The 23,488-nt window shown below is 48.8% G+C and overlaps 1 protein-coding gene across 1 annotated transcript in view; it reads right to left on the reverse strand.

Annotated features, from left to right (window-relative positions):
* The window catches only part of LOC123354650 (neurotrimin), a 654,629-nt gene that overhangs the window by 557,520 nt on the left and 73,621 nt on the right, over positions 1-23,488 (reverse strand). The gene's annotated exons all lie outside the window — the stretch shown is intronic.

Genomic DNA, 23,488 nt, shown 5'->3' on the forward strand with positions numbered 1-23,488 from the left:
GATGCCCTATAGCCAGGGAACAGGCCAGTGCCAGCCAGGAGAGGGGCGTGGGCCGGCTGATAGGACTCCCTTTTCCCTGGCTGATCTGCATGGCCTACGCCTCGCTCCTGCATGCACCAGATTCCAGTACATCTGCAAGGACTCACAGAGGATGGGTGTGAAAATCCCTCGACACACTGCGAGCCATCACAGCAGCTAACTGGGCTCTGACAGGCAGGTATTGAATCCTGGCTTAACTCAATGGAGGGAGTCCAGGAGTGCTGGCTGCTTGGTGGGTCTTAGCTATTCTGGTGGCTCAGGAGAGCTCTTGTGGGATACATTCAACAAACTGCTGTATGCTCATCATATAGCTAGGAACACAGCCGGCCCTGGTGCATGGATCTGATAGGAGGGGCGAGAAGAGAGAGAGGTCTGCCTGACAGTCCCGCAACCAGCTATGCATATCCTCTCTCAGGTTAAATATCACCACAGCATCAAATTCCCTGGCAATTTTTGGAACAGGCACTTTTTGTTTGGTGTCTGTACAGTGCCTGGCACAATGAGGCCTTGGTCCACGGCTGAGCTCCTGTTGACTACACCTCAATACAAATAAAACAACTACAACAGAAATCTGGAAATGGGGGTGGCTGGGTGTAGGAACCCCAAAGCCTAGACAACTTAGAGAAAGAGCCAAGCATGAGGATCATAAATAGACCCAACCAGGAGATCCCGCCTTCAAAATCCACCCCCCATCCAGCAAACATTGGGAAAGTTCTGATCCAGACACCATGTCTTGGGCCCAGCTCTAATCAGACTGTGCAGCTGCTGGCAGGTTTTTTTGGGGGGGTTTTTTTGTTTTTTTTTTTCAGGAATTCTCTTCTCCACTACGTGTGATGGCTTCTTTTCCCCAGAATATGGCAATTTGCAGCATCCTAACTTCTCTGAGGAGAGAGATAAAGAGCAGACAGGAAAGGTGCCAGCACTCTTGAGCTTAATCCATTCAATGCTAGTTGACATTTTCCAGTTGAAATCTCTGGCTCTATCTAGCAGATGATGCTCTGGCAGTTGCCGGAGAGCGAATCTGGAAAGTTGATTCAATTAGATGGTTTACTTGGATGTCTTGGCCAAGGCAAACAAGGAGCTCAGGTGGCCTCTTTGAAGCCTTTCTATTTCCAATTGAACAACTAATTGCAAAGGCTCAGGATGCCTCATTTGGTCACCCAGGGGCATCCTTGCCAGGGGAGGCATGCTAGCCCAGTGTTTCTCAAATGCGGCCACAGCCCTCCTGGGCAGTGATTGGGAGCAGGGGACAAAGCAGTGGCCCCTCCCCAGAGCTTCCCTCTGGACACACAAATGCTGGAGGAACAGCCAGCCAGTGAGTTCCCCACCTTCCCAGAGGTGGTGGGGTTGGACTTCAGACCTTGGGTGACGGGCAGCAGACTCCAGTCATGGGGCTTTGGGCTCTGACTGCACAGTGGCGGGCTCCATGCCACGGCCGCAGGGCTGGGACTGCGGGCCTCAGACTATGGCCACGGGGCTTCGGGCTCCGTTCCCCGGGCTCACCCCCTCCATCACCCCTGGCCCCTCCTGCCTGCCTGCCTCCCTCCCTCCCCATCCAGGGTTTAATTTGTCCCTGAGCTTCCTGAGGCTGAGTAAATCTGCTGTGAAAAGTGATATTTGTATGTTTGTTAATATCACTTTTCACAGCAGATTTAGTAGCTAGCTGGGAGGCTGTGAAAAGTGATATTAACATACAAGTATCAGGTTTCATAGCAGCAGACTTACTAGCTAATAAGTCTTTTTTTAAAAAAAGCAAAAGAAACAACAACAAAAAATACAAGCACATGCAAAGCACCTTATTTGTGTTTCTCTTCTGTTTAGGTCCATAAAGAATAGAGACAACTGTACATTTATTTTTATTATTGAGTCTGCAAAAAAACAACACCTACACAAGTAAATGTCAATGATTTGGACATGTGTATGCACGTACTTATTTGTTTTATCCTAAATTTAAGTAAGTATTTTAGGGGGAAAAAATCAGAGCAGCCACCAACAAGAGTTGGTGGCCACATTCTGAGGCCACCAAAACTGTGTTGTGAGAAACCCCTGCCTGTGGATTCCCACTGGGGGTGAGATGTGTTCCTTGGCAAAGCCGATGGGCCTTTCAGAACCAGAGTCCCAGCTGGGACTGCTGCAAGGGTATTAACACGGCAGGCGTCCTAGCTGGTCCTGAGCAAAGGTGCTCCCCTGCAGGAGCTGGCTTGAAACACATGCCCCAGCATGCAGGTACTGGCTGGACACAGTGCTGTGAGGAAGCTCACAACACCATCGTCCTATCTGGCACCAGCATGGCCCTGCAGGGACCTACAGCCAGCACTGACAGCGCCCTGCCAGGCACAAAGTCAGGGCATCATGAAGTCCCTCCATTGACCAGCAGGTAGGAGCCTAAAGAAGAATCAAACTGAAATAACTCAAGGACCCACCTCCTCCCTCCTGCCCATGTCTTCCTGCTCAGACACACACCCGCTGCAGCTCCCTGACAGAGCTGCCTTCCTGTGAGTCAGGCCACCGCGCTGATCCTCTGCCCAGAGGCCACGTCTCTGGAATAGAAATGAGGGGGCGCTCATGAATATGCAAAGCAGGGCAGGAAGACAGCCCGCTGGAATTAACATTTTTAATGAAATAATAACACGGGCGAGATGCTCGCTTTCCGGCCATTTCTTGACAGCTGTGGAAGCCCTGATAATACGGGGTGGGGGGGGAGGAGGAGACAGGGAGATAAACGGCTCCTGGAGGCTTGCAAAGGGCTCTTGTTTTTCTAACGCACTGTTTCGCTCACTCCATTTTCAATTTTTAAGTCCACTCCCCCAGTATTTCTTACCCAGAGACATGAATGCAGGCAGCACCCATCAGAGGCCGGGTGGCCCTGCTGAATCAGCAGCCACTGACCAGGGGCCAGAGGAGACAGGGGGGCAAATCCATCCTTGCACAGAGGGCCAGCGTATACCCTAGGCCCCATGTAAGTCCTACTCACAAGGCCTAGGCACAGGCTGAAGCAGGATGTAAGTGGAACCTAGACCATGTGCCAGCCCTCTGCACTAGGGTGAATTTCACCAACTGAGAGTGGAGTGGAGTTGTACCGTACCCATCCCCTTCCAACACCTGTTAAGTTGACCCAAAGCTACTTGCGGACCACACACGAAATTGCATCTTTCCTGAGAAAACCAGCCACTGTGTCAAGTTATCAGTGCTCAGCTCCCAGCAGCGATTAGTGCCCAAATTCACAGCTCAGTAGTCGAGTCGCCTGGCAGGGAAGCTCCCGGGACACCTCCAATCCTCATCCGCTGAGGACCAACAACCATGACCAACGATAGGTAGGTGGCCGCAATAGCTCCTCTGATCCCCAGACGCCAAACTGGGTCAGCTGGCCGGTAGTTACCGATTGAGACGCTCAAAGCCAATGGCCAAGATTTTCAGAGGTGACTAGTGATTCGGGGTGGTTCCCATTTTGGAGGGGCCCAATTTGAGACCCAGATAAGGGTCCTGATTTTCACCCACCCACTGAAGTTCAGGCCCCTGTAAGGTGTTTTGAGTGGGACACTCCCACTCAAAATCAAGACACCCGGTTGTCACCAGTCACTTTTGAAAAGCTTGGCCAATAGGCCAGGTAGAACACAATGACATGAACTGATGCCTTACCCCAGACCCTGGGTGGAGTGCCACAGACCAGGGGTCTAGCACACACAAGCCAGTGAAGACGTATGCCCACCTTAAGTGTGGGTGCTGGTGTGCAGCACAGGTGGGTGTAGGTGGGTGCTGGGACTCACAGGTGGTGCCTGAATGCCAATTTTCAAGCAGTCATTTATATCAGGTTGTAGAGAAGGTGTGTGTTGGCTGGAGGAGGTTAGGGAAAGGCAAATGGGAATCAAAAGGATGGGATTTTTATGGAGTCAGATCCCATGAATCACCAGGAACTGCTGCTTGCCTGGTAGTTCCACAGATAACATGCCTAATCCCTGGTTCCTCAGACCAGGCATACAGCCCATTTAGCAGACAGGCCAGGGTGTTTTCCACATCCAGGCTCTCCATCCCAAGGCTGAAAAGGATCTCTCATAATGGAAAACCAATCATTTTGCTATTGATTAGAAAGAGTGGAGAATTCAATTAGCAAGAATCCCATGTGTGCTGTGGGGCTGGCGGCGGGAGCAGAGACCGGGGATGTAGCGGGTTGTGTAGAGATGTGGCTGCCAAAAGATATTGACCCTGCATAATAATAAAAAATGAATTTTAATCTAATGGCACCTCGAGTCCCCGGCTGCAGCCAGGATCCCGGGATGAATACGCTAACGGGCTCAGCATTGTAATGTAAAACATCACCCACATTATTGATCCCAGTCACACTGACTGGATGCTCAAGTAGAGCGTGTTTCGACTTTCCCCTTGCTCTCTTCATTCTCCCCTCTCTCCGTGTAGCATAGGCAAGCAGGCCTTTCCACGAGCGCGTGATCGCGGCCACAAATTAGGGAGACCAACAGTCTGCTGACAAAGCCGGTCAGCCAATCCAGAACCAAAAGAGCCCAAGAGAACCACAGAGTCTATCTGAGTCCAGCAGCATCAACCAATGATTCCTTTATACTCATTACAGCCGCGTCCTGTTCTTCTCTACCACAAAGGATGCTGCTCTGCTTTGCACCTTCCCTCATGCTGCCCCTACACTAGGAACAGCCTCCCCAAGTCCCCACTTAAAGCCCATCTACTTCCATCGTCCACTCGTGATGGAGTTGGTAAGGCTGTAAACTCCTCAGTGGCATTGTCCTCTCGCACCAGACTGACACCAGTGAAATGCCGTGGGCTGCAGTGGATTCACGCCTGATCTCCACCAGAGTGCGGAAGATCAGAAGCAGGTCCCCTGCCTCTCATGTGTCCGTGAAGGGCCGTGCACACTTGTGGAACTCTGAAAATGATGCGCAATTGCAATCATCAAACTCTCCATAGTATCCATCTGACCAGGGGCGGCTCCAGGCCCCAGCATGCCAAGCCCGAAGCCGTGGGACCAGCGGACCCTCCGCAGGCAAGCCACCGAAGGCAGCCTTCCTGCCGTGCTTGGGGTTGCAAAATGCCTAGAGCCGCCCCTGCGTCTGACGCCAGAGGCTGAGTCACAAGCATTCTTACAGCATGTGGGACTTTTCTTTCTGTTACCACAAAAGGCCTGATTTTTAAGAGAACCCATAATTCCCATTAACTCCAGTTGGTTTTGCGAGTTCTCAGCACCTCTGCAAATCAAACCCAACCTGTTGAACTCATAGAGCCACTCTATTGCTTTATACATCTAGCACGTAACACACTGGATCAGTCTTTGAAGCTGGCACGGAGACCTGTAATTGACAGCAGCATTTTGGGCTGTATAAGTAGGAGCATTGCCAGCAGATCGAGGGAAGTGATTATTCCCCTCTATTCGGTACTGGTGAGGGCACATCTCGAATATTGCATCCAGTTTTGGGGCCTCCACCACAGAAGGGATGGGGACAAATTGGAGACAGTCCAGCGGAGGGCATCGAAAATGATCAGGGGGCTGGGGCACGAGACTTATGAGGAGAGGCTGAGGGAAGTGGGCTTATTTAGTCTGCAGAAGAGAAGAGTGAGGGGGGATTTGATAGCAGCCTTCAACTTCCTGAAGGGGGGTTCCAAAGAGGACGGAGCTCGGCTGTTCTCAGTGGTGGCAGATGACAGAACAAAGAGCAATGGTCTCAGGTCGCAGTGGAGGAGGTCTAGGTTGGATATTAGGAAACACTATTTCCCTAGGAGGGTGGTGAAGCACTGGAATGGGTTACCTAGGGAGGTGGTGGAATCTCCATCCTTAGGGTTTTTAAGGCCCAGCTTGACAAAGGCCTGGATGGGATGATTTAGTTGGGGTTGGTCCTGCTTTGAGCAGGGGGTTGGACTAGATGACCTCCTGAGGTCTCTTCCAACCCTGATATTCTATGATTCTATGACACATCCCTACACTATCCGATGAAGTGGGTATTCACCCATGAAAGCTCATGCTGCAAAACGTCTGTTAGTCTATAAGGTGCCACAGGATTCTTTGCTGCTATCCCTACACCAATCACACCTCTTGAAGCAAAGTTGAGGGCTAGGATTGATCATGGGGGAAGTGAGACTGCATCATTGCCACTTGCCCTTTATTGGGGTTTCCACTGGCGGGAGCAGCTCTAGGTCCCAATCCTGCCATTGGAGCCACGCCAGCAGCCTCTCAACCTGAGCAAAACCCCAGCAACATCAATGGGGCTTAGTACAGGGGAGCCAATTGCAGGATTGGGGCCTTGATTCTAACCGGCATCTCCACCGGAGGCTGCACTGCTTTATGATATAGCACCAGTCAGCTGGACAAATCACTTGTGTGTTATATTTAATCTAATTTGATTTAGAAAAAGGGAGGAGGGTTAGATTAATAAGCAGTGTTAAAAATAGCAGGTGAAGCAATATGCCTGTCAGTGCTCCACCCTTCAGTATGAATCATTCAGCGGGTAGATTGTTCAGCTGAACTTAGACAGCCTTGCGGGGTGTGCGAACAGGAGTCGGATCGTGCTCCCTGTTAAATATTTCAGCTCAGGTGCTGCTGGCTTCTGATGGGTTAAGAGGACACTGCTGTAGAGGAGCCGACGCAGACTGAAGTTTCTCGCTCTCTTTTGTCAGGTCAAATTTACTGCAGTGGCAGAATGTTTCGGAGAGATCTGTCATTGCTTGTGGCGGTTTGGAAAGCTCCTAAATATGCTCTGTGCAATCGCGAATGTAAATTGAATAGAAGGAAAAGCAATTTGCGAGGCATTAAAATCCCTCTGCAGGTTCCTCTGAAATGATCGATGTCTGTAAACCACGATGTTATCGAGACGTAACTGAGTTAGGTGATACAATCCCATCCCTAAACTCATTGGCTTCACAGGCTGTTTCTTGGCAACTTACCAGACCACGCACTGCATCCGCCACCGACCTTAGCAGACGGAGCTCTATTGACCCCGGTGGAGCTTTGCTTCCGCCAGCGACGCGTTTGATTCCATCTCTCTTATAAGCACCGTTACCACAAAATACGAAAGGGAGACATGGGGATTGTCACACTTGATCAGAGCAGGTTAGGAGCGCACCTGGATCTTTGCTGACGCTAAGCTCGGACAGAGCAGCGTCCATGAGTAATGCTCTCTGCCATCTTTGGTTGGTGAGGAGACCCCACCTCATCCTGGTGACCTGGCTTTAGTTACACACACCTTCAATACCTCCGGTCCGTACTACAGCAATGCAACATACCTGGGCATGGAGCCACCAGCTCTTGGGAGATTCCAATACACAATGCTGCAGCATGTCTACTCAGCAACACTGGCTACCACAAGCATATCAAATCTGTCCTCTGCCCCCTATGCTGGCTTCCCCTGGAATGAGACAACTTCCGGGTCTTGGACCATATCTTCAAGGTGCTCCAGCATATCTAAACAAACCACTCCACTGTGCAATCAATTCTCCTGGAGGAGAGCTAGAGAACAAACCGCATGTAATGGAAGTTGCCTATGTTGCTTAAGGTGCTTGGGCACAGATCCTCAGAGATATTTAGGTGCCTAACTCCCACTGAAAAGCCTATGCACCTTTTAGGATCTGGGCCTCTTATACAACCATGAAGAGGGGGTATAAGAACCAATATGGAACAGACAGTGGTCGTCTAGCCTAGTATTCTGTCTCCCACAGTGGCCAGTACTAGCTACTTCAGACCACCAACTCCTGCAGCAGGCAGATATGGGATAACTTATCCTCAAGGAAAGATTCTTCCTAACCCTTGTTAATTAAAGGTGGTTTTATGCCGTGAAACATGAGGTCTTGTATCCCTTCCAAAGCTCTAGTTTATTAAAATAAATGCACTGTTATTGTAATTGTGGATATTCGTGTCGTTCATATAAAGATTTAATCCTTTTTTTGCGGGGGGGAGGGTGCAAGGTTTGGAAGCCTGCTAAGCTTTGGTGAAAGAAAGAAAGAACCCTTCTCTGTCTCCCTCACAGGCAATGTGTATGTCTCTCAATCAGACTGTGATTGCAATCAGCAGGATGGTGTGGTTTGCATTAAATAGAGCAGAGGGAAAAATCCAGACTGTGCAATCTGCAAAATGTATGTAAAAAAATCACAAACAACAATAAAAACAGCCATTTCCCCCCTTTTTCCTGGTTACAATTTTCCCCAAGGGCGGAGAAACAGGTTGGAAAGTGGAGCCAGCTCCTTTGGGCCCCTCACCCGAGCCTGCCTGCCTGCCATTCCTAAAACTTTCCCACGTCAGCCCTTCAAATGGGTCTATTTTATTACTAATTTCCCCTCGTGTTTTTTAATTAAATTCTCCACTTCCTTCAAACAGTAGTCAACGAAGCATCCAAATTTCCTCCAAATACCCTGGAAAACGTTGAATTATGCAATTAAGCGTGGTCTAATACAATAGCATTAGGAGAAATATTGCCATGGATCCATTAGTCATGGTATATGTAGGCAACCATAAGGAGCTGGGGGAAAGCCTCTGGGCAAACCACACAAAACTGTCCTGCTCTGGGGGTTTTGTTTCACATTTGAAACAGGTTTGTGAAGGTTCAGAAACCTTTGGAGCAACCCTGATTCCATCAGAATTAACACAGAGGCTCCAATCAGTGGCTTATTCTCTGTTCTGTTCCTAGATGCTTCAGAGAAAGGTGCAGGAAATCCTAGAGGTGGCAGTTATAGGATAACCTACACAGAGGGTAAGTTTCTTCCTGACCCTCATTAGTTCAAGGTTGCCTGAAGCATGAAGGTTATATCCTTTGAAAGTCTTGATTTTTAAACCCTTACCATTGTAACTCTGGATATTCTTGTTATCTATAAAAACACCAGTCCAGCCATGGATTTCTCATGGCCTCAGCGATATCTTGCAGCAATGAGCTCTACAGGTTAATTATGCCTTCTGTGAAAGACTATTCACTTTTATCCATTTCCAGTGGGCTACTTTTCCATTTCCTTGTACATCCCCTCATTCTTGTAAGATGAGACAGAGTGAACAAAAAGGCTCGCTCTGCCTTCCTAACCCCATTCATTATGTTGTATCCCTTGATCACATCTCCTCTTATTCATTTCTCTAACTTTTGGAATGAGCCTATCTGCAATTTTAAGTGAGGCTGGGACCAATTTTTTTTTTAGTCATCTTACTCATGCAAAATTTGCAGCTTCCCTTGATTTGGACACAACCTGGGTGAAACTGATGGTTCCAATGGAGTTTCTTATGCACCTAGACAGAAGCTTTAGATGAACAGAATAATAGATACCTGGTTCTTATACTGTGTTTTCATCCATCAATCTCAAAACACTTTACCAAGGAGGTTAGTATCACTATCCCGATTTTACAGATGGGGAAACTGAGGGACAGGGAAGGGCTGTGACTTGCCAAAGATCACCCAGCAGGCCAGTGGCAAAGCCAGGAATAGAACCCAGCTCTTCTCTGTCCCAGAGCAGTGCTCTATCCACTAGGTCATGTTGCAAAAACTCTTAAGCTAGGCAGTTAGGGAACAACCTGACCACACAGAAATCTCCTTCTAAATCTTGTTAATTAGAAATGACTTTACACCCTGAAGTACGAGGGGTTAGACCCCCCTTCCATATTTTTGGGGAGTGTAATAGGGCCTGTTCACATTAGCCTAATTCTTTTTTCCCCTTCATCTCCCCCACCCCTTAAATCCTGCTAAGATTTTGGCTGCAAGAATCTCTTGTGGCAATGAGTTCCAGGGGCCAAAACTATGTCTTTTTTTAAAAAAGGATTTCCTTTCATCTGCTTTAAATGTGCTGCCTTTTAGTTTCATTGAATGTCCCCTCATCCATTGGTCATGAGCAGGGGATCTAGCAGCATCCCATTTGCCTATTTGGATCCCTTATGCCAACCTGGGACTGATTTACACAGCTCTGCAGTGAGATTTGATGGGAACTGGATGAAACACAACAGTTTTGCCTTGCATTTTGCTTTGAGGGTTCCAGCTCATTTGAGAATGAGGAACTCAACATGAGAGAGACCGAGCATGGTCCCCAAAAGGCCAGGGGGAAGGCGTCTCTGCTGAAAGGTGGGAGATCCATATTGAAATCCTCGCTCCGCATCAGGCAGGGGTAATTGAACACTACTCTCCCGCATCCAACCACTGGGCTAAAGGTAATAATGAGCCCGCCCTATTGCCAGCCCGTGCTTCTCCACCCTCCCATTTTGGGAATGGCACCTACGTCCCCTTCCATTTTTTTTCCCTCCAGAAACGATTCAGGGAATTCGTGTCAAATTCTCCAACGGTTTCAGGTCGGCCAAACCTGTATTTTGGGGCAAATAAACTATTTGTCCGAAAAAAATCACCCAACGCCCTACAGAGATGGGTCCCACGTGAACTCCAGACCTGACTCTAAACTGTCCCAAAGGTTGGGGAGAAAAGGGGGGCTCTGATCCAGACTCCCCAATAGATCAATCGATCTGCCCACCACTCACCATTGCACATAGACCATCTTGTGTGTGGGGGTGGGGGAGACATATTAGGCCTATTGCAGCCCCAGGATAGAACTCGGATGAGTATGTGAAACTAGACACTGCTGGGACTCAGGGTCTGACTGGCAAACTCCTGGAGGACTGAGAACAAGGGGCTTTGTTAGGCTTCCCCGCTTATGAGTTGCAGGCATGAGCCTTATTTCAGGAAGGAAGCAGCTCTGCCGAGGGTGGCAAACAGGGTAATATGTTACCAAGAGATCTTCCATTTGTAAGCAGAGCACTGCTACAGCTGCTCCTGTTCTCTGTGCATTATTTATAGTCCTACTTAGTTCTGCGCTCCCCTTTATCTGCCTTCCAAGGGGTTCTGTAAGAAAACGAATCTTTGACGCGGTAATTTTAATCTTGACTAAGTGAAAAAGAAACAGACACACACAAGCTGAATCCACACTGGGGAGGTGACAGCAAGCGCACCTCGGCCCCAAGAGGCTGCAGGTATTGGCTTCTTGCTTAGAGCGAAGAGCCTTAACCTATATATAAATTGTCTATTGCTGTTCTCCTTTCTCTAACCTGTGTCTGTCTGTCCTTGTACCACGGGATCCTAAAAATCAGGGACTGTACTACAGGCATGGTTGGAAATTGTTTAGCATCCTGGGGGTACGACTGCAATCCATAAAAAATATAATAATGCAGCTGGTTGAAATTTTCCAAGTTGTGATTTTTTTTAAGCCAAGTTTTCATCACAACTTCAGGGGGTGGAATAGCAGGAAAAACATAACAATCGTGAAAAATTCATCATATTTTTCAGCCAGCTATCGAGCTGTTTTTGTTTGTTTTTGAAATTTCGATGGAAACGTCAAACTAGCCGCCTCCAAAAATCAAGATGAGTTTTTCCACAAAAACTTTCACCTGCTCCCTCCCCGCACTCCCAATTTTCAAACATCAAATAAAAACAACAAAAAAGTGAGCCCATAGGGATAAAAGGGTAGAGAAACATGCCCTCTTGTCTCCTAAAAAAAACCCTCATCTATGCTTGCCCCTGGACCATGAATCTCTCTCTCTCGGATCACCCTTGTGAAGCATACAGCCCAGTTTCCATTGCAAACTAATTACCACTGCCTCACTCTCAGGATCCAGCTGACAATAGAGCTTTATAAATACTTTCTTTAATACAGGCTGTGCCCACCAGGATGGAATGTGAAATGCTAGTGTCGGTGCCAGCAGGTGCTCTAGATCTACTTAGGGCAGGTAGGTATGGAGGTCACCCTCTGCACCATAAAGAAGTGGGTGGAAGTAGGGGGTTTGACAGCTGACAATATCCTGGACAAACCTTACGGAATTAAAATAATCTTTATTGGATTAAGTTAAACCTTGTTGAATTAGGTAAATACCCTTGGGATCCATTGTATAAAAATACAATTGTGTATGTGCTATTGTAGGATTAAATACAATTTTTCTAGAGACTTGCCTAATGCAAATGCTAAGAAATTCAAAGAGCTGTTTGGGACAATATGTGTAAAATGGATTTGTGAGGAACTACCTGGGGGGTGAAGGGAATCCAAATGACCCACTTTGAATCAATGTTTTTGGACCTATGCCCTGGAGGGAGACTTGTTGTCTACTAATTAGCTACTGCTGGAAATTCCAGAGCAAAGACCCCTGAACTGTATAAAGGATGGATTGAACCGTACATGAGTGCACCAGGGGTCTGAGCTGAGGCCGTTATGAACTTGTAACCGCAAGAGACACCCCTTTGGGGGTTTGAAGGACTCACTTGCCAGAGCCCATGTAAGAGCTTGGTGATATCTGATAAACTTGTGGGCCTGTAGGTAGGTTCTTCTATTGTTTTTTAAATATGTTTCCTCTGCTTTTGTCTGAAGAATAAAACAGGCTTGCATGAAAAGAGCAGTGTGGGATCTACATCTGTGAGCAGTCAAACTGTGAACCATCTCTGAAGAGAAAGCCAGCAGGTTTGCTTGGGTAGCCTGTCTCTGAGGAAAGGCAGGGAACTGTGCAGGCTGAAGATAACCCGGTCAAAAGAGCGAGAGACTCCTGTCTCCACGCAAGAGAAGCAACAGCCAAGATTGCTGGGAGCCTGAGAGCGGATGCCCTTGGTGGACCATACAGGGGAAATTTAGGTGCAGTTGCCCTGAACTGTGACCACAGGCATCCTAGGGGAACCCATTCACTTATTTCCTGGACAGGTTTATTCCCTGGAGTGGTGTTTCTGCCCTGACCTTTCATAATTTCACATTTCAGCTATTCAGATAAAAAAACCATTCTGCTAGCAAGCCAGCCCACACAACTTCAATATCCACGCAGACTCATTCGACAACCGGCCTATTTCATTCCTCTCTTACAACCTCTGGGGCTGAATGCTCAGCGCACTGTCTTGCTGGGACAGGGCCTTTCGGAGCTGTCCAGCACGGAGCAAAGCCGCTGCTATACCCCCACACGGCCTGTGACCATGCACGGCTGTGCTGGTTGGCAGGAGGGGGCAGAGGCCATGGCCTCCTCCAACACCCAGGGGCACAAGAAGGGCAGGGACTCTGACTGTGGCAGGAGGCTGCATGGGGTGCTGGAGGTCATGGGGGGTGTGGCTAGACACACCGTAACCTGCAGACTGTAATCCTTTCTGGCCATTGACCTTGTCTCCAGGGAGAGAGGGTTAATGTTTTAGTTGCCTTTATCCATTCTGGATTTTCTCTCAACCTCTTTCCCATCCCCCTTTCCACTGTCTCTCCCCAACCCCGTAGAGTCCAAGGCCTGGTCTAAATGAGGAGGAATAATCCCGACCACTGAGCACTGCAAAAATGCCACCCCAACCCCCCAGGGCAGGTGGGGCTAGGTTGACAGAAAGCTGCTTCCTAGCTCCCATCACTCAGGGAGGTGGCGTTACTACAGCGTTGGAAAAGCCTTTTTCATCACTTTAGCAGGCGTCTACACTACGGGGTAACAGCGGCACAGCTCCCGCACCGTAGCTACGCTGCTGTAGCCATGGTGGTGTAGACTAGCCCTTGGTCTGAATCAAACTCTCACATTCGTAGCGCCTTAGTGGGGGCAGCAGTCTCTCCTTTGAAACACAGAGGTGAGGGGGCAGGGACAACTCCCAAAGGAGTTCATCTCTCCAGCATGTCCTATCAGGAGGGAGGGATGCTGAGTTTGACTCCACCCCAGGCTACCTTCCCGGGGGACACATTCTAGCAGCGCTAGCCCTCCTCTCCAACTGCACGAGGGACCCCTCTCCAGAAATCGTTTCAGACAGATGTTTACATCTGAAATGTACCGACGAGTGGATGCAGCTGGCCAAGTGGTTCACACTCCAGTTTGGCCCCCAGGGGAAGACCGGGAATTAGCACCGCAGGATAAAGAGTAGTCTGAAGCGTGCAGTCCATCTCGTCATCCCGCCATGGGCATAAGGGGAGGTGGTACCCCTAGGATCAGCACGACCCATGGAGAGAGAAACACTCAGCACACTGGTCCTATTTGCAGTGCCTGCTCTCATATATGTTTAGTGCATTCCTGCTGTGTTGGTGACCCACTGAATGCAGAGGCAAGCAGTTTCGCTCTGCCTACCTGCCTCCTAATCCACCAATCATAGGGAGGAAATCCCAGCAGTCTTTCCTTAACTTACCATCCCCCACTGAATTTAAGTAAGAGACGCCCTTGTGAGCGTTATGATGCTCTGCCATAGCATTCAATGTGATGCTGATCGCCATGTGATGATGTTGTGACACCGCATTGCAGCATGACAGCATCCTGCCATGCTACCAGGTTGGGATGCAAGGTGACCCCTTTGCGTCACAAGGTGATATCATAAAGCAACGTCATCCCTCCTGCCACATCCTCACACGCTCACAATGCAACTTGACTTCGAAGTGGCCACATTCTGATCTCAACTGTAAACAGGGAGCAGAATCTGGCCCCGTGTCATGATACTGTGACAGATTTGTTCTTCAATCTAAAACTAGCTACAAGTATTCCCCCCTCCATCCCCCCCAAATTAGGTAGCAAGCCTACCCCACTCCTAACACTGGAGAGCACCCTTTGTCTCTGCCTGGTTTGACGAGCACTCCCTCTCATTTCAATGTCCCCCTGGAATTCCAATCTCCTAGCATAGCTCCTCCCCAGAACCGTTGATACACCTTGGCCAGGGGGCGCTCGCCCTGCCACTAACCACGCTGGATCTGTCCTGGGGCTAAAGACACAGCACTGTCATGACTGCGTGGTGCACTGTGTGCAAACGGGAACAGGTACAAATCCCGCTTCATCTCCGGTAGAAGAAGTGGAAAGCTGGCACCTTTCCTTAGCATTGGTCCTGAGATGGCTTGCAAATCCCGTTGGGCTCAGCAGGCTGGGCGGGTGCTCAGCACCACCCCGGATCAGGCCACATGCTCACCTTAAAACAAAAACAGGTCAAAAGAAAAGACCCATAAGAAAAAGGAGTGAAATGGGGAAGTGGTTGGCAGTGCCTGCTGCTCGTTAGAAGAGGGGATACTTAACACAAAACACAGGCAGCAAATTAGCCTTTAATCATTGCCTTCTTCGGCTGGGTTTTACTTTCAAGTGCATTTAAATCCTGGCGCTTCCCTCCGCACCAGCAGCCTTGGGGACTCTGGCTCGCCTCCTGTTTATTCCCCAGCTGCTTTGTTGTCTCCTATCAGCGGAATTAGGGAGCCGTGTCGGCAGAGATACTTCGGTGCAGCCAGTGAGAAGTTCACACAGAAAATTGATATTCGCTACAAATTATTTTGGATGATTTACTGGAATGAATTAACTCACAGGGACGTGGGGAAAATTCCAACGGTGCCTTCACTGCCTGCCTGCCCTGACTCTGGGGAGAGCTCGTCTTCCCTGCAGGCTTTAGGGCACAGGTTCTCAATCTGGAGAGCACTGGTGGTCTGCTATCATCCTTGTTCCCAGGTGCTAAATTGCATTCACAGAAGCTAAGCGCTATGTCCAGCATTTTCCTAATGTTCCTTTCCCATGTGAGCTCTAGTCCTAATCACCAATAGAAAGGAGAGGCGGGGCCCTGCCAGGACAGGTGGGGGGTCACATCCTCACAGATCGGGGCAACGGTGTCCATGAGACGAGCTGTCTATTAAAACATGGCCCACACTCTGAAACGGTTTGAGGAGCCTGTGTAAAAATGTGCTGTTGCCCATGACTTCATTATAAAAGGCAGAAGAATCCTGTCCCCCCAAGAAGAAAATGAGAGTTTTGCCACTGATCTCAAAGGATGGGAAGAGGAGTAGGAATTACAGAGAGAACTTCATTGAGCATGGAGATATAGATGGACTGTGTGGAACAGACGGACCAGCTTCCTAAACAGCCAGGGATGAAAGCAGAAAGACGTGCCTTTCTCCATCATTCTAACAGCCAGTGGGAGTTAGGTATCCACCCTATCCCTGGCACAAACCCACTGACTTCAGTAGATTTACACTAGAGATGAATGTAGCAACCTCATTCTTGCAAGAAGTGTCATGGACTCCTTAATCTGTATGGGCAATGCCTCCATTTTACATCTCAGCCAAAAGATAGCAACTCCAGCGTGACACTGTGCTAGATGTTAGCTCACGGGGCAGAGTGTGACCAATGGATCACCAACCCCACTTGGGTGCTCTTCGAAGGTCTCCCGTCCAAACACTGACTCAACCCAGCACTGCTCAGTTTACAAGATTAAACTGGATCCCAGCATTAGAGGCTAAGACTGCCGAGAGCTGGACCGTTGTAGCTCATTGTTCGTACAATCAGAAATAAGCGAACGTACTTGTCGCCGAGTGAGTATTGAGATACAGTCACTTTACACATTGTACCTTAATGTAATGACAAGAGATGAAGCACTGTACAGAAACTGACAGGAGGCAACATATATCCTGTGGGAGGGTAAGAAAATTGCTTCCATATCAACCGTAGTTCTCCGGTCTGAAAGGAAGGCAATGCAAGGATATTACAGTACCAATAATGAGATTTGGGATGGGCTGAAAAACATAACTCTTGTCCACTTATGGGCCGTTAAAGACCTGTGGCACATTCTGCAGTAAGAAGGGGGTCTCTGAGATTGAGCACCCTAACACGCAGACACTTTATGAAACCTTTAGTCTTAACCTCTCTGTTCCTCAGTCTCCAGGTCTGTAAAAGGGGAAAATAATATTCGAGAGGAGGGGAAAGGGGCTTTGAGACTTAATTAGTGTTTCTAAAGCTCATACAAACACTTGGCTGAAAAGGTCAATGCAAACACAATTAATTATTTCTAGTGAAGTCTCTAGGTTTAGTCCAATGAAGCAGACCTGCCGGAGAGGTCATGCAGATTGTGCCAGTCATAAGATATAAGAAAGGCCATAGAGCATCAGACCAAAGAGCCATTTGGCCCAGTATCCTGTCTTCTGACAGTGGTCAGTGCCAGGTGCCCCAGAGGGAATGAACAAAACAGGTAACGATCAAGTGATCCATCCCCTGTGGCTCATTCCCAGATTCTGGCAAACAGTCTAGGGACACCATCCCTGCCCATCCCAGCTAATAGCCATTGATGGACCTATCCTCCATGGATTTGTCTAGTTCTTTTTTGAACCCTGTTATGGTCTTGGCCTTCACAACAACCTCTGGCAAGGAGTTCCACAGGTTGACTGTGCATTGTGTGAAGAAATACTTCCTTTTATTTGTTTTAAACCTGCTGCCTATTAATTTCATTTGGTGACCCCTAGTTCTTGTGTTATGAGAAGTAGTAAACAACACTTCCTTATCTATTTTCTCTACAGTCAATCAAATTCCACACCCGGGGGCATTAGCGTCCTCGGGGACCAGTGCCAGTTTCTCTCCATCACCATCGTTTGGATGGTGAGAATCCTGCACTGTTCGCAAGGGGTGTTAGTGTTGCCTCACTGAGTGTGTTCTCTCTCGATTGTTGGATTTGCTGCTTTGAGTAATTACATTTGGGATTTCCAAAGGGACTTGGGGCTGGGGGAAGGGAGGTGAAGCACCCTGTATGCCTCACTCCCTTAGTCTCCTTTGAAAATCCCAGTTTACACGTACTTACTAAATGCATTTTCAAATCATTGCTATTTTGAGGAGAGGTAGCATGCTCTTTTGAGAGAAACCGGGAGAAAGGGCTTTTTGGTTTTTATTCCTGCCTGTGTCACTGATGTGCTCTGTGACCAAGGGCAAAGCACATCACCTCTCTAGGCCTCATTTTCCACATCTGTAAACTGGGCGTAATGGTACTGCTCCAGCTTTGTGAAATGCTTTGAGATCTATGGATGAAAGGCACTGTGCTTCTACAGAACAAAGGACTGTATTCTAATAGAGCAGCCGTTCTCTTTTGTTTGTATGTCCTCACACTCACTTGTCAGGCAATGACCTGCCTTATGGTCACTGATTGATCTGGCATTTGAAAAGTGATCCTGTGATTCAAACTCCCATGCAAGTGACTGCTGGCCAACTCAGCACTGGGTTATTCTAAGTCACTTGCCTTTAGGGGTTTCTAATTAGTACTCCTGTAGTGTGAAAACTTATTGGGACTGCTTCATCCCTGATGTAATGCCACTCACTTGGATGGGTTTACACCAGGGCTGAACTGAATTTAGTCCTTCAATCTTGAATCCCCTCTCACGCACGCCACATCAGTGACACCCAGCTCTGATCAATGCTGATTGCATACTGCTGGGGTGAGAGGAGTCATTCGGCATCTGCCTTCCATATCGGGCTTCTCTGGTACTGCTCCATCAACAGACCTTAACTTTGCCCTCCCGCGACCACCGTCTAATGGGGCAAGAGAGAGGTTCATCCTTTCTTCTACTTGGGTCTAGGACGGAGAGGAGGGAGGTGGTTTTAAGCTACCTTTGCATTCCCTTTATTCTGGGGCCATGCATGATCCTGACCAGTCCCCAGTGTAAATTAGAGCAACCTTAGGGCTTCTCTAACTAGCACTGTTTCCTATGGCTCCCTTTAGACCCTTGGAAGCAGAGAGTAACCATCATGCAGTATGCTCGTTCCAGGCCCCTGATCCGTCATCTTCTTCCAGGGCTGGAAGTCAGGCCAGCCTCGAGCCCTTACGCCAGCTCTGCAATTGCCAGGGAAACCCCTTGCATTTCCCATTTCTGCCCACTATAGGGCCCCTTTACATTGCTTGAAGGAAGCATAGTGTATCTGAGGATCAGCCCCCAGCCTTCTCTGATAGCGTTCCAGCAGTGGAACCCAGCCCTGACCCATCAGTCCCAAACCCCTGATCTGAAAATTACATTAGATTCCATCACGCTTCCCGTTACAGCTGTAAACCCTGTAGACTCTGCTGGCTCCAAGGCGATCAGGATCTGTCCCTCAGAGTTACTCCAGATTGACAGCAGTGCACAGGAGATCAGAACCTGGCCCCAAACTGGATGCCATCTGCCCCCTCCCTGTCTCTCTGCAGGGCACCCAGCCTTGTCAAGTTTAGTTCTCCCATGGTTGGTTTACGTGTAGCCTGTACATGGCTGTGTAAACGCTGCAAACACTTTGAAATAAGCATGAAAATTGGTTTCCAAGCTCCAGCAGTTTCTAAATAATGGATGTTTAAGATAAAAATAATAGTAATAAAAAAAAAAGAACACAAAGTGGATTCTGGAAAAAAAAACAAACACGAGAGCATTTTCCACACAAGAAAAACAGGGCAACAGGGCATCAATAAAGCGAACAGCCCCAGTCTGAGAGAAGAGGGGGGAGGGAAGAGAAAGTCACTAACTCTCTGCTCCCTCAGTGTAGCAAACCTCATTTCTCTTCATTCCCCGGAGCTTCTCTTCACTTTATATTCTGCCTCGATGCAGATGTAATATATTCTGTCAGTGCAAAATTTGGGCTGAAAAATGCGCTGGCCTTCAGAGATGTCTGGATTGAATGGGGGCGGGGGATGGCTGGTGCTATGGAGCCGGGCTGTGCAAAATCGGCTCAGTGGCACCCAGAAGCAAAAGGAACTCAGGGATCTGGAAGGAGTTAACTGTGTGGGCCCTGGGTCTTACCAGAGGCAGCACAGACTAATGGTTAGAACAGTGGACTGGGGATTAGAAGATCTGGATTCTTCATGGCTCTGCAACTAGTTCACTTGTGTGACCTGTGCAGAGCCAGGGCAATGTGCCGTGCCTCACTTTCCCCAGCCATGCGAGGAGGAGAACATGTGCCTAACATTGGACAGCATTTAACACCCTCGGATGGAAGGTGTTATAGCCGAGCTAAGCATCATTATGGCTTGCCAGGAGAATAAGAGAAGGATGTTGCGAGTCATGAGAAGAAGGATGGTGGAGAGCCAGGTATGAGTGATAGCCCTGGAACGTAAGCAGGACACTGCACTAATCATGCCATCACAAAATAGCTGGTCCAGTAAAAGATATAACATCTCTTATATCCTGGGATCGACACGGCTACAAGAAAACTGCAAATCATACATGCACAAAATTCCTTACAAGACTACATGTAAAAATTATGTCACCCATCACTGAAATGCAGCCACCTCTGGAGTGAAACCCAGCAGATGTTTAAAGGGCATGAGAGTCAGTGAAAAGACTCTTATTGACTTCAGCGGGCTTTGTATCTGGCCAAAGCAGTGCACAGCAACACTAACCCATACTTGGGGACAGGAAACTAAAGAGAAAATGTAAGTAGAAACAGCATAATTTGCTCCAGACACTGGGATTAATTGGTGTTAAATGAGCTATGGGATATTCACTAGTCACAAGTGTCCAGGAGTTTGTTTTCTCATGTTGGCCAGGCAGAGCTTTCCCCAACACCATGCTGAAACAGGGATTTAACACTGACTCAGAGGGGAAGGTGTCTCCTATTGTATCACTAGCAGAACCGTGGGTTTTTCCTTGCAAGTCTCCCCACCAAAATACAAGCCCTGGACCCCAATGTTACCAGCCCCTCCACTCTTGAAATCCCAGTCTCTTCTGCTGGCGATAGGCGTAGGGGTGGCTAGTAGGATGGAGTCTGAGACCAGACTAACTTCTCTTGTAAATGTTGATGAGGGCTGAGCTGGAGGCGTTGGACTGCCTGCCACCGCTGGAAATGTCAGGCTGAGCAATTAGAGGCTGAAACAATATTCAGACGCAGGCCCATATCACATTCAGGGTTACAGATGCTATGGAACGGGACTGTGGCCTTTTCTTCCCCCCTTGGAGGTTTTATTGTCCTTTGGTGGGGCACCCATTGTAGCAAATCTCTCCCAAAGGGCACGTGCAACAGCTTGATTGCAAAATCCTGTTCTCTTTCCAAACGCCCTGGAAAATCGCAACTGTACTGTACTCTGCAATGCAAATCAGAAAATCACCTGGTACCCCCGACTGTCTCTGAGTTTTCTTATAACTCCTTCTCCCTCTGAGGGGTTTTTCCTCCCCCTCCCTCCGTCCTGTTAAAGTAGAAGGGCTGATATGCTTTGTAAATTGCCTTGTTAGGACAGCCAGAATCCAGCCCGCCTTCTCTGAATTTCATTCCAGCCTTGAAAAACATTCAGGAGAAACCCCAGGGTCACCTCTCTCCCGTGTGATTTCCTGCTGCCTCCCAGATGATTTCAGTTCAGCCATCACTCACAGATCAGCCTCTGAGGGCTGGAAAGTTTAGTCCCGACAATCATGTTATTATTAATTTTTTTTTTTTTTGCTTCTACAGCACCTTCCCTTGCAGTGTGGTATAAGCATTAACCCTCTCATCCCCACTGCGCAGCAGACGAGCAGCATTAGCTCCACTTTGGCGCTGCCGAGAAGCAAAGCGACTTGCTCAAGGTGACGCAGCAAATCGAAGGCAGAGCCCGGACTAGAACCTAGCCGTCCTGATGCCCAGTTCCCTGCTCTAACCACTACATCATGCTGCCTTGACTAAGATGTGGGAGGATTTGGGCAGATCTCACATTTTCTGAGCAGATTCCTCCACTTTTTTATTCGTTGTTCTAAGCCACCTTCACCCGTCACAGGCTTGGATGGGAGATTTCCAGTCAGAGAGTCTCTGAGAGGGTAGGAGGTGGAGAAGACATGCTCTACAATTCTCCAGGGCCCCACGTGAAGTAACAATGCTGGACCTTAGGCCCACCGCCTCTGAAGGACTTAGGCATCTAACTCCAGCGGCCATTAAGCACCTAAATACTGTCACATGCTCACAACACCTCTGCGTCCCGCTGCCTCAGACCCCCTCCTCGCCCCCCCGGGCTGTGAGAAGCCCTTGCTCATAAAGTTCCCTGGCCTCCTGTGAGACCCCGTGTGCAAACAGAGATGCCAAGGCTTGAGCGGGAAGCAACGGAGGGCAGTAGGAGATTGGGTGCTGGCTGCACCACAGTCAGAGAGGAACCTGGCAACCTGGGGCACTCTGCTCATGCATAGAGTGCTTAGGCCTCAGCCTGTGACTAGTCAGAGCTAGTGAGGGTGAAATGCAGGCGACCCCCGAGTAAAAACCTGCAGGAGGAGAGAGCCCATTTATCTGCCTGCTTTGTGCGTGTCTCTCCCGATCTCGCTCTCCCTCCCTGTGTGTTGCATTAGCAACAGCGCTCGCAGCAGCTGTCAAAACAAGCACTTAGCTTTTGGCCTATGCACGGCTGTGTCAGAGCCCGAGGTATCTGCCCCTGTGTCGCTGCAGACCTCCGGCCTTTCACTCCCTGCCCCTCTCACACACTGCTGCGTGGGGCCATGCAGCCCAGCTGGGCTTCTTTGCCAGGCTGTGCTTGGGCGCCTGCATGGTGCAGAGCAGCTCCTCTTAAGTCACGGGAAGTTACTCAAGGGACGGAGATGATGGACATAGGGGACCCAGCTCTCGTCTCACCACTGGTGTAAAGCAGGAGGAACTTCCCTGAAGCCAGTGGGAGTTACCCCAGGGTGACGCCAGCGTAAGAGAGAGTAGCAGCAGCCCCAGGGAGAGGGACAGCCAGAGGAAGCATGGGTCTAGCCATTTGATCCAGGGACTGGGAATCAAGACTCCTGGGTTCAGTGCCCAGCTCTGTTCCTCATTCTCTGCATCAACTGGCTCAAGTCACTTCCCCCAGTTACAGAGAGGGGAAACTGAGTCACGGAGGTGCAATGATATTTACCTACTACCTGACATCAGGACATCAGAAGCTTAATTCACGAAGGTTTGCCATGTGCTCTGCTGGCTTTGGGTGGAAGCCGCTATTGAAGTGTGCACGCCAGGGGCTAATTGAAGGATTAGGACCCACTTCAGTCTCACAGAAGCCCTATTTTAAGGACTTAGGTGGGGCGTAAGAAGGCTTTGTGCACGCTCTCTGCGCAGCAGGGGATGTCACTCTAGGAGAATACTAACAAAATGGAGCTAGTCCTGGCCCTTTGAAATGTCTCCCGCCCTGCAGGAAACAGGATATTTTGTTTTTTCTTTTCACAGGAACTCAGCGCTATTCAGCGGAATTCACTCTGCAGGGAAGAGGTTTTTAAGGTCAGGCTTGACAAAGCCCTGGCTGGGATGATTTAGTTGGGGATTGGTCCTGCTTTGAGCAGGGGGTTGGACTAGATGACCTCCTGAGGTCCCTTCCAACCCTGATAGTGTATGATTCTATGAAGAAACATCTTAAAGAACCAGGCGATTTCTCCCAGCATCTACTACAGGGCTTTCCCACAAGGATACCCATAAAAGCAACTTCTGGGAACTCCAGCGCTTAGAGGCCAACACCACCAGTCGGGAAGGGATACGTTTTAATTATAAGAAGTGTGCTACCTGTACGTGTCATCCAAATTATTAACAGGCGTCGTAATTCACTAAAGGGGGCTTTTTGCCAAAGTCAGCAAAATGAAGAGATTCAATTACAGCCTTTGACTGGGCCTGCTTATTGTTATTTATAATACAATACATCCCGGCTGCAAGGGGGAGAGAGAGAGAGAGAGAGAGATGTGCAGATGCTGAAATGCTGGCTGTCTTGCCAGTTAATTGAAATGCCTGCACCTTGCTAAGATTGCTTCTCCTGGCCTCCATGACATCAGGGGGTGTGATATACCTGAAGCACTGTAACAGAGAGGGACTCTCTTGAAAGGATGCCAGTGGAAG

Source organism: Mauremys mutica, chromosome 22 (assembly GCF_020497125.1).
Source record: "Mauremys mutica isolate MM-2020 ecotype Southern chromosome 22, ASM2049712v1, whole genome shotgun sequence".
Taxonomy (NCBI): Eukaryota; Metazoa; Chordata; order Testudines; family Geoemydidae; genus Mauremys; species Mauremys mutica.